The sequence below is a fragment of the Chenopodium quinoa genome, unplaced genomic scaffold (genome assembly GCF_001683475.1).
Source record: "Chenopodium quinoa cultivar QQ74 unplaced genomic scaffold, ASM168347v1, whole genome shotgun sequence".
In the NCBI taxonomy this organism is placed as follows: Eukaryota; Viridiplantae; Streptophyta; class Magnoliopsida; order Caryophyllales; family Amaranthaceae; genus Chenopodium; species Chenopodium quinoa.
In genome coordinates, this window is record NW_018745569.1 from 885,361 (window position 1) to 896,817 (window position 11,457).

Here is an 11,457-nt window from a genome sequence, read left to right on the forward strand (position 1 = left end):
CAGTCATGACATTGTGGTTGTTGGTACCACTCTCATTTCTACATTGTGCTGCTGCGTAGCAACCAACCCACTTATTTAATTCTTTATTAATTCTACCCCATCAACCTTTCCTAGCCCTCAAAATTCTACGTTGGATGATAGAAGACTTTTCTACCCTAGCTAGCTCATACAAATCATATATACCTTTCCATATATCCCTCAAAGTCTGATCTGTCGCCTTCTCTGGATCATCAAGCGCACAATGAATCCAAGCGGATACAAGTGCATCGTCTTCTTGTGCTCCCCACTTACTACTGGAATGTTGTTGCTCTCTTTTGGATCTACCACGTCAACCTTTTCATCATCATTGTCATCATCAGTAGCATTAATTTCGAGAGGAGTTTTGTTACTACTTCCATCACCCCCGGGAGTTGCTGGATTATTATCTAGTTGGTTACCAAAATGTTGAAACATTGGAAACGTTGCACTAGATGAATAATTCTGGGGAAATTGATGCATAAATTGTTGTTGAAATGATTTGGAAATTGTTTTGGGAACTTGTTAGAAAATTGTTGATTTGGAGGTATTATTGGCCGATTAGGAATGTTATAATATAACATTCTTTGAACATTTGGATTAGAAAGGGTATTTGGGTCAAATTGAAAATTAGCTTGAAATTTTGGAGAATTGGAATTCATTTGGTAATTTGGATTGTTTGGGGAGTAGAAATTATTTCCCTAATTTGGATTATTAGGATCCATAAGTAGGGTTAATATTTTTTGGATTTAGACAATGTGAAAATTGAATGTTGTGGGTTAATAGAGAGAGGGTAAAAATTTAGTTGTGAAAAAATATGTCAATATTGGACTCTATTTATAGATAAAATTATGACAATCTCAACGGTAATTTTTTTTTTTTGAAAAGCAATGTAGAATTTTTTTATTACCGTTATAAGATATTTAACACTTATAAAACTATAAAAGTTATTGGCAAATGTTCATGGAAATAGCTAACGGCTACAAAATTCAAATGGTAACCAAGTGTCTGTTGTGGTACTGACGTAACATCAGAAATCAGGTACTTTCTTGCAAAATTGACGTCGATTTACACAATTAGAGGCAAAAATAAAATTAAAATAATGAACTTGATGCGCACAGTCCAAGGATGTTAGTTACCTGGAAGAGAGAAGTGCCTAATGGGGTGAGTAACTCAGAAGTCACCATTTACAATGGTGAGCTAACCCCAAAATATGAGAGAGAGTGGTGTGGGGAGGTTAGTGAGTTACCCATTGTAGATGCTCTAAGGTCCACTACCAAAAAGTCGAATTCAAGACTTTAACCTGAAATAGTAAAATGTAAATTGATTTCCTAAATTTCAATTATAAAATTGTATGCACCGTCAATAATCGTATCACTATATTTACAAAATAGTATCAGAATGTAAAATTTAATTGGGCAATGAGACATGAAAAGTAGTATTATTATACTTCCTCTGTTTTTTGTTGACACATTTCTATTATCACGGTTGCCAACGCATGTTTTTAACGATTAATACCTAAAAAATGCCTTAATTTTTACTTACTATGGTATATATTAATTAATTTGAAATTTAAAGCATGCATTGTGTGCATATAAATTAGTAGTGTAATGGTGAGGCAAGTGGGTATACAAAAAGTAAATTATACGAAGTAATGAGTATAATTGCATTGTTAACCTGCGGATAATGATACAAACCTACCAATTGGTTGTTGCTGCAGTGATGATTGAGACCGCATGTACTTGGTAGAGAGGAGCGTGTGTTTGATTCCCCGCAACAACAATTAATAGAGGATTTGAACCTAACCACTCAGAACTAAGGTCCCGAATTCGGATTAGTCCAAAGAGTGAAGTGGGTGGAAAACACCAAAACAAATAATGATAGAAACTTTATCTTGCTCCTAGCTTAGATATACTTAGAGCTTGGTGTATCCAAGGGTATTTTTATTTTATATTATTTTATTGTTACTAAATTTTATATTGTAACCAATTTCAATGCTAATTCAAATATAATTACATAAATAATGGTATAAATTATTTTTTATACTTATACCAATGTGCAATATCAAGGTAATTGAAGCATTAGACATTATTAAAAAAAAATAAAAAATAATAAGAAGAAGAATACTAATAATTTGGGTCTATGGAGGGAGTAGGTTTTACTTTTTTTTTTAAAAAAATATTTAGGTTGATACCCGTGCTATTATTAAGTAACTTTTAAATGTAGAAAAATAAAGTATATATATACATAGATATGTTACCAAAATGAATTTTTTTAATTGAAATAAACTTCATTGCAAAAATAGTAAATTTAAAACAAAGGACAAAAAATAATATTATAGAAATCTTAGATTGATAATATTATTTTAATCATTATTAATATATCTATAATTTTCTTAATACATAATATAATATATACGAAGTATGAAAAATATGTAAAAAAATAAAAAAAAAAAAAAAATTCTAGCCTAATGTATATGGAAAAAATATAATTGTAAAACTTGAAAGAATATATTATAGACTATAAATACTTTTCTTGAAGATTTTGAAAAAAAAAATAAAGAAAAATTGGCGGTAAAATTTTTAACTAGTTATTGATTGATTTTTATGTGCTCATTTTATCGTTATTGTTATTTTAAATTCCCAACCTCCAAATATACACTAAGTTTAAATGTACCCGAAAACATAAGTTTTGAAAATATGACGAAGAATATATACGAAGTATATATGTATAATTGTCGGCGAAGATGCAACAAGTAGGGCTATAATATCACCCAAAAATGACCTAAATTAATCGATCTTGGTAGTGCACCAAACAACATTGAAGCAAGCAGGATATGGATATGGGTCGGTACTTAGTAGGATTGCATATTGCTTCCACTCAGGACTACAGACATTACAAAGGTCAATATTGATTTTTATTTTTAATTTTTAAGAGGTTTACACCTAATACTCCATATTACTTATAAAGTCCGATCTTTTCACGTACATCATTTAATTTGATATACAGTATACAAGCTAAGTATATCCTTAACGGCCAAATTAAAAGATCAGATCCGATTATATTTCATAATGCCTCTTATTATGTTTATTATCCTTTAAAATAAGTTTTAGATAACCTATCAAACTATATATACGATCTCAGATCGCATGCACCAATAAATTAGGTACTTGGTCATCCTATCAAAAACGAACTATATATTACTCTTTTGATCGATCTACTTCCCTTTACAAATGAAAGTCCATTGTGTTTGGATTTCTTCTTGGATGATACGGCACTAGTAGTGGCCTTTTAATGAGGTTTTATCTGTCTTGAACGTGCTAAAAGGTAGAGTGATTAATCGACAACACTTTTTATATACATTATTCGTGTGCACATAGAGGTAGGTGTACATAGAGGTAGGTGCACCCCAGGCTAGCTTATTGCTTATTTGATTTTTTTTTCATCATTTTAAATTTTAAAGTAAGCAAAAGAAATTATTAAAATGAGCATTTTATTCTTGGATGATCCTTGCACCCGTGTGTATATAATTTTTTTTGTAATCAATCGATCAAGGGAAAATTAGAAATTTTAATTAAAACAAGGTACATTATATTATAGCCCCAAATATAATGCAGAGTTCAATACATTTTTTTAATCTGAACAAATAAATTACTCGTATTTTTTTAGCAACAAAAATGTAATATACATTAAAAATATTATGAATATGGCATATATGATAATGCACTACGTACATATATATATATATTATAACCTAATGATATGGGGTAATATGTTATTGAGAAGCTACAACGTCACATTGACCCATTGTTGTACACTAGTACACTATAATGGTGACGTACATGTTGAATTGTTGATGGGTCAAGAGTTGCCCTCCATGCATGGCTTTTGGACCATATCTCTTCCCCCTTTGATCAACTTGAGTCAAGACTCAAGAGCCAAAACTATAAATTGTTAAATAAAGAACTAAAAACTACCCTAATGTTTTGACATGTGTAATCCATCCATTATTAGAGTAGATTAATTAAAGTTTTTTTTAATCGTCTCTTATTCAATGCAAGAATTCAACAAAGGGTAATTTATTACAACATTTAGTGCTTTATAAGATAGTTTCTTACAACGTTTTTTTTTATAAGGTAGTTTTTCATAAAATCTAAAATGTATTAGATAGCTTTTCACAAAATTCCTTAATTAAAGCCTTGTAAATAATACGAAGTGCAATTGAGTTATAATTAACATGCAATTTTATCAGATTCACCTTAATGTTTTCCAAATATCAAATTTTTATAAATTTCACTTATATATTAGCCAAATATATTATTAGTGGTGGATTATGTGTACTTGATGATATAAAATTTGTTGCAATTTTTTTAATAATACTTATATAGGATTAACTTTTTTCATTAGAATTTATTGATCAAAGTAGTTATTAAATGGTTTTGGAGGCCTATAAGACTTTATTTTTACCCTTTAAAATAGACAATAGTGAAAGGCATTGCAGAAATTATAAGCAATGAATAAACTTTCTAAAATGGAATAAAGTTGGAAATTTGTTACAAAATAACAAGCAAATCGGTGTAATTAATGTTTTTTATCCTTTATGTTTCTTTTTTGACTTCTTATACAAAGGCTTAAGGATTATATTTATCATTTTCCTTCCTTTATTTAAAATGTAAATTGTAAAAATATCATCGTCATTAGAATAACATGAAAACTTGATGTGAAGTATGTCAAATTGAGATATTAACATTAGTACTCAATCATTTTATAACGCAAGATGTGAAGATCTATCGTAAAGTAAATAGTATGCAACTTAATTATTAAAGGACCAACTCAACTAAAAGCTTAAGTCGATGGTTGATGCCTAGGAATATATATGTCTTATACTCTTAATAATATATTTTATATTTTATTATTAATTAACCTATATACGTTTTTCATCGATTCTCTTTTAATTGCAACATTAGATCTTTCACCTTACTTAACCCGTCACCCATGCGATGCACGGGTTTAAATTCAAAACATTATTTTTCTCAAAATTCTTAATAATATTGGCATTGTCAATACCTTTAAAAGTTTGTCGACCTCCTATCTTTTCCTGTCACCTCCTAATTTATATTGGTTTAATCCTCCCTTAATAAAATTATTATGTATTCAAAGATGATGATATGATAATCGAGTTATAAAGCTCTGATATGTCGTGTTTTGTGTATATTATTTGGCTTATTTTTAGTTAGTTTTGTTAGTTTAGTTGAGTGTTTGAGTCCGTTTTGGTGTAATTTGGTTTAGTTTCGATGATTCGATGCTTTTATGGGTAGTTTCGTTGTTTTTGATGTATTTCAGGATTAACGGAGCTAATTTGGAGATTTTGCGAAGTCACGAAGCTATGCCGAGGCCCACGAATATTAAATCATGTGTTTGAGACGAACTTGAGTGAAAATGAAGCAAAACGTTGATGAAATACTTGACAAATATGACACCTGTTCACTATTATGCTCATAACTTTTGATATACAAATGGTAATGGAGTGATTCAAATTTCATTGGAAAGTAGACTTGAAGACCTTTCCAACAATATATTACACGCCTCAAACGGAGCTCCGGATATGAAGTTATGACTGATTTAAGATGAGTGATACGCGCAGCAGAGCAGGCACGTCCGTGCCCATCATCAGACTCAGCAGCGTTTTTATTTTTAGAGAGGCACGTCCGTGCCTCCCTAATACGCAATGCGCCCAGCTTAGATCGAATATTTATCTTTTCTAGCTTATATTTATTTTCTTTTAGGGCTTTGTTAGAGGTCATTCATTAGTTAATTAAGCATTGTTTTATTTTATTTTCTCTTATTAAGAACTAGTTCTTCATTATTATTTCTAAGTTTTTGTAATTCAAGATTCAAGCTTTCTACTTTCAATTTTATTCAAGATTTGGTATTTATTTTTCATCCTTTGTTATTTAATTATGTTTTCATTATTTATTTTTGTTTTTGTTTCTTTAATCATGTGTGAGTAGATTCTTTAATTCAAGATCTAGTGTAGCCCTATTATTATTGATGCATGAATTAAATCTTTAAATTCTTTAACAACTTTAACAATTGAATTGCTAATTTGATTGTGATTATGCCAATGCTAGGTTAGACGTAACTATAGTATTGCGATTATTCCATTGTTTTTATCACAGCGAGAGTTGGGTATAAACGGATTTGAGTAAATTAATTTAGGGTTTGATTCATAACACGAGAGTAGTTATGTTTGATAATTGGGAAGTGGGAGTAACGTGTTTAATGTCTTTAATATGCATGATACCATGAGAATAGGATTGATTGTATGTTAGGGAAGCCATTGATACTCGAGAGAGATCCTTGGTAATTATTAGGGTTTACTTTTCCCCGTTCGATTGAAATCGTACGTTAAGGGTAGAATTACAATTGCATCGATAATAATTGTGGTGAAACTAGATCTTGGATGTTTTAAGTGCTTGATTTAATCATCTTATTTAGCTTATTTTCGAATTCTTCTTATACTTAGTTCCGTAGATAATTGATTATAATTGATTCTTGCTTAGTAGAAATTCGAGTCTATTTAATTATTTTTGAACCTTAGTCTCTTGGGATCCGACCCTTACTTGCCAGTCTACATTAGTATTGGTCTGTTAGGTTATTTTTGATAGGTACGCGACACGCCTACCAAGCTCAATAGCAAATAGTTTGATTTTGGTGGGAAAATCGGTTAAAAATAGTTAACAGATTTTAACAGTATTTCTCCCAACTCTCAAATAATATTTCATTTATTAATTAATCAACTGTTTTAGCTACTTGGGGTAGCTTATGTTAAAATTATCATGTATAAATAGCTGATTGCACAACCTTCAAGAATCATGTTGGATAATTACCCCCCCTATGTTTGATGATTTGCCTACCTGAAATTTCGACTTGCTTGAAGTGATTTCCAAATGATTATTAGACGTGAATTTGGATGTCCCAGGTACAACTGGATTACATCAAAGCTTAAAAATAATAATTAGTTCGCAGCGATTTACTGATCCAATTAAGGATAATACTGAATAAATTTCCTCTATTAATAATGTACCCGAATAACAAGATTTGCCTCAGTATATATGTTTTCTCGTACTGGTTGCAGCCCTTGCAGATAGGTTGATGTTGCGCCTGATTTGGTTGAGTGTTCTGTTTCTCCTGATATTCCAAAACAGAATTTTGGGCATTCGAAGTTTTCCATTGTTTTGGCACTTGGCACAAGTAACAATTTCACTCATAGATTACTCTACTAATTTAATTAAATATGGTTTGAGGTTTGACAAATGACTTTACACATGGGCTCATGCGCAAGTCAATGCGTGTTGGTTTAATTTATTAAGTAATGGAGTGTTCAAAATGAGGTCTATTTCTCCCAAGTTTAAAGGTTTGACATTGTGCTGAACATCTAGAAGTAGCGATAAGAATTGTAGAGAACTTAATCCCAGTCGACCTGTGTTCTGCTTGCAGGTAATATACGAGTTTATTTGAAACAAAAGGAATTATCCACGGGAGATAAGGCATCCGTTAATTTTGAATCTGCGAGAGATGAAGAGCTTACCGTAAGTCAAATGGTTATTCAATTAAGTTTGATGTTGCTTTTGGTCTGCAAGCATATGAGGGTAGTTTGATATAGTTAACAATCACTTAATAGTTCAATTGTGAATATTTTACATATCCTCTATTTTCCTTAACCAGTTGATATATTTGAGGACCTCAGGGATACAATGTTTGTATTTTTACTGACGGGTAGACTGGGATTGGTAAAACATTCACAATGGAGGGCACGAAAGATAGATAATGCTCGTGATATCAATTATTATAGGACTCTTGCTGTGCTGTTCCAAATTATCAGCTATTTTTTAACATAAAATATGTGCGAGTGTCTTGGAGGTTTACAGTTAGCAAATAACAGACTTTTAAGCTCTAGAAGTCAGGAACTCAGCTTAGTGTAGCTTCATAGACGTAGGCTGTTTATGCTTCTTTAATTCTCAATGGATATAAGGTTAGAAATTGTTGTTCATGTGGGATTCATATTTCGTTCATCAAACATCACTTTATAACTTGTGAACCTTATTTAGATGTAAGATAAATACCAATTAATTAAGTGAGTAAACTTTTTTCGTATAGGCTATAGGGTGAATGCATTGTACCTTCAATTGTGGAATTTACCCTGAGTCGCACCTGATCACTTTGATTTAGCAACATATGATCTTGAGCTTCCAACAGTGTGTCCGGTGTCCATTTAAAGGCTCCTAGTACAGCTGCACCAACATTAGCTACTTTACTAGATCATTAACAAGATTCAGTACTTTTGCTCTTAATTTGTGGTTATTAAATGTTGTACGCTCTCTCCACTGTCTACCATGCGGTAACTTTTCACCAATATCTTATCACTACCAGATTAGCTGCTCTATTAAATTTAGAATGGCTTGTACTTCCCTTCTTGTGGTTTGCATTTAGCTGGAAATTCAGCATAATTTTGGCTTTTATTGCCAGGTCAGGATCATAATTAGGGATTACTGATGATAGAAGTATCTTATTTGTTAAATATCGTGTTTGTGAAAAAAGTCCAATATTATGGTTTGGGTGGATATGTAATTGTGTAATGATATTATAGGCTTGAGATAAGGTAAACCAGCGAAGGAGTGCTTCAATTCATGTATTGATTGAAGCACATGCCAGCAACTATAATGAGGCTTAGGTTCTTGGAATGTTCTACAAACTGGTACTAATGAAAATCACTAGCTCTCTTCCGAGTTCATACTATTTCCCCTCTATTCTGTTCTGTTTTTTCCTAGCTTTTGACATTATCAATCTACTTGTATCATTCTTTTTGTTGCAGCATACACTACTATGTAATGTGAAAGTCTAACTGGCTAATACAAGAGGGGGAGTGAATTGTAATTGAGGTGAAATCTAAAAACTTTTGTGGAATTTAACTAAATGAAATAATGACGAGAGAAGATATAGGCTTTTCTAAATTTCCACTATGTAATCAAACTCTTTACAAGTGAAGATTCAAACCCGTTAACAAGTTCCACAAATTAGGAACTTGTTCCCAACTCTCACAGAAGACTTCAGCAGCGAAGCTTCCTTGACCTCACTTTACAAACTCACAATCCCAACCCCTAAGTACTTGAATACAATCTGTGATTACAAATACCTATTGCACTCAAGAATATAAGAAGGATAATAACTCTCTTTATGTTATTAGATGGCTACTGGAATTTTTATGCTCAAGAGTTATGTTTTTCTGAGATAGTTTGCATGAGTATTTATAGAGAAGGCTTAGTCATTAACCTCCACTATAATCACGTCCACATGCCAACATCCCACTAACAACTTGTGGAGTTATCTTGGCAGATGGTGATCATGAAGGAGGTTTCCTAGCCTTATCTCACTAATCCACTATCTCAACAACTTGATAAACATTAGCTATGAAAAAACGTATAAACAGAGATTTTCGCTGCTTGCTAACTTTATCAAATATTTGTTTAAAAAGATTATCAAAAGTTTGTTTAAAAAGATTTTATTTGAAAAGATAAATTTATTATTTATATTAAAACAACTAGATAATTATCTTCGATAATTGTCTTTATTCAAAAATAGATGACTAAATAAAACTTTTATAAATTATCTTTTCTTTAAGAAATTATCTTTTAAAACTAACTTTTATTCCAGTAGTCTTTTTAATAACATAAGTCATTGAGTTCCTTTCCGACTTTATATTATTGAGTGCTCACAATTAAAACTAGAACGTGAGATTTTCATGAGGCTATTTAGAGAATGCTACTCCGCATCCAAGTTCCTACTCCGGAACGAACTTTGCTTGAACCCTTTATTCACCAAAGACTCAAAACATTCATTAGTCGAGTTTGTCAATTTGTCCATCAAAACCAAAAGGCTCAACATAATGGTAAAAGGAAAAAAGTTGCTGAACAGAAAATGCACTAGAAGCAAGTTGTGGATGGTTGATCTAAGCTAGCAGGTAGTTAAACAAGACTAAAGCTCAAAAGGTGAACGACTGAAGGAAGCACCAAAGTATTAATAGATCTCATGGTGAGTTTTAAAGTTTCAGCTGAAGGAAGCACGAAATATCAATAGAAGTCTTACGATTCAGCTGAAGGAACTTGAGGCACAGCTTTTGGTAGAGAGAGTTAGCCTTGACAACATGCAGACATAAAAGTAGCTGAGCTGCAACAACAAAGAAAAATGCAACAAAAACAACACATGCAGCATCAATTTGAAGACCAAAATAGAGCAATGACTAGGCCTCCTCTAGCAGCTAAAACACTGGGAACTCCGAAGAGTGAAGAATGCCAATGACCTCATAAGCGGTTCACCAAATTTCCCGGCTCTCACGTTTACTTTCTGATAATAACAACCGTAAACATTCATCATCTTTTCTTTTGTCAGAAAACATGCAATGTAGGAGTTCAGAAGGTTATAGTCTCAATTGGAAGCCGAGGAGGATTGGGACAAAGGGTTACATATATAGTAAAAGTACATTTGGTGCTGCTATTGATTATGGTGCATTGGCATCAGACAACATCTGAAATAAAGATGTATAAACTTTGTCGGAATTGAATCCATTGCCAGATAATTGCATATTTCATCGATGTCGTAGGTTCCCCGAGAAATCAAGCAGAGGCCCATCATGTGCTGATGTGCATAGTGCATTGTCAAGAGAAGAGCTGGGAAAGATAGACAATAAAATAACTCATGTGGATGTAAAAACATTTTCTTAATTTATTGTCAAATAAGCATTGGGATCCGAGATATTCAGCAGAGGCTCTCCGTGTGCATTGTCATGGGAAGAGCGTGTTGCAATTCAATTGACATTTGTGTAGAAGCTAAGTCAGGTAAAACATTGGTATAGTTAACAAACTCAAAGGCATAAGAATTAAGTGATAGTATTAGCAAAGGGCCTCCTAAACGCTTGAGACGGCCCTTTGCTAATTTTTAATATTAGACCTGTTAGACTATTTTTGTTTTATATTATATACTATTTGACTATTTCCGTTTTATATTATGTGTAGTAAATGTTTTTATTTTTTATTTTTAATTTTGTCATTTCTTTTTATTTTTCTCCTTATGACTTGCATCTCTACCATTTTTTTTTTTTTTTTTTTTTTTTTACTTTAATGCTCACAAACAAAATTTTGCTTAGTAGACCATGGAAACTCATTAGTTAAAAATAATATGAAATAGAGGTGGTAAATAAAATACTTAGCTAACATGACATTTTGTGATAAAACCTGCAAGTGGGTAACTTATTGAGTAATTTTATTGACGTAAATACATAATTTTCAAGTGGGAAAATAAATAAGTACTCGTATTTCTAAAAAAAGTCATGGTGAGTACTCTATGTATATTCAAGAGAAAATGTAGAGGAAAAAAGAAAGGGTA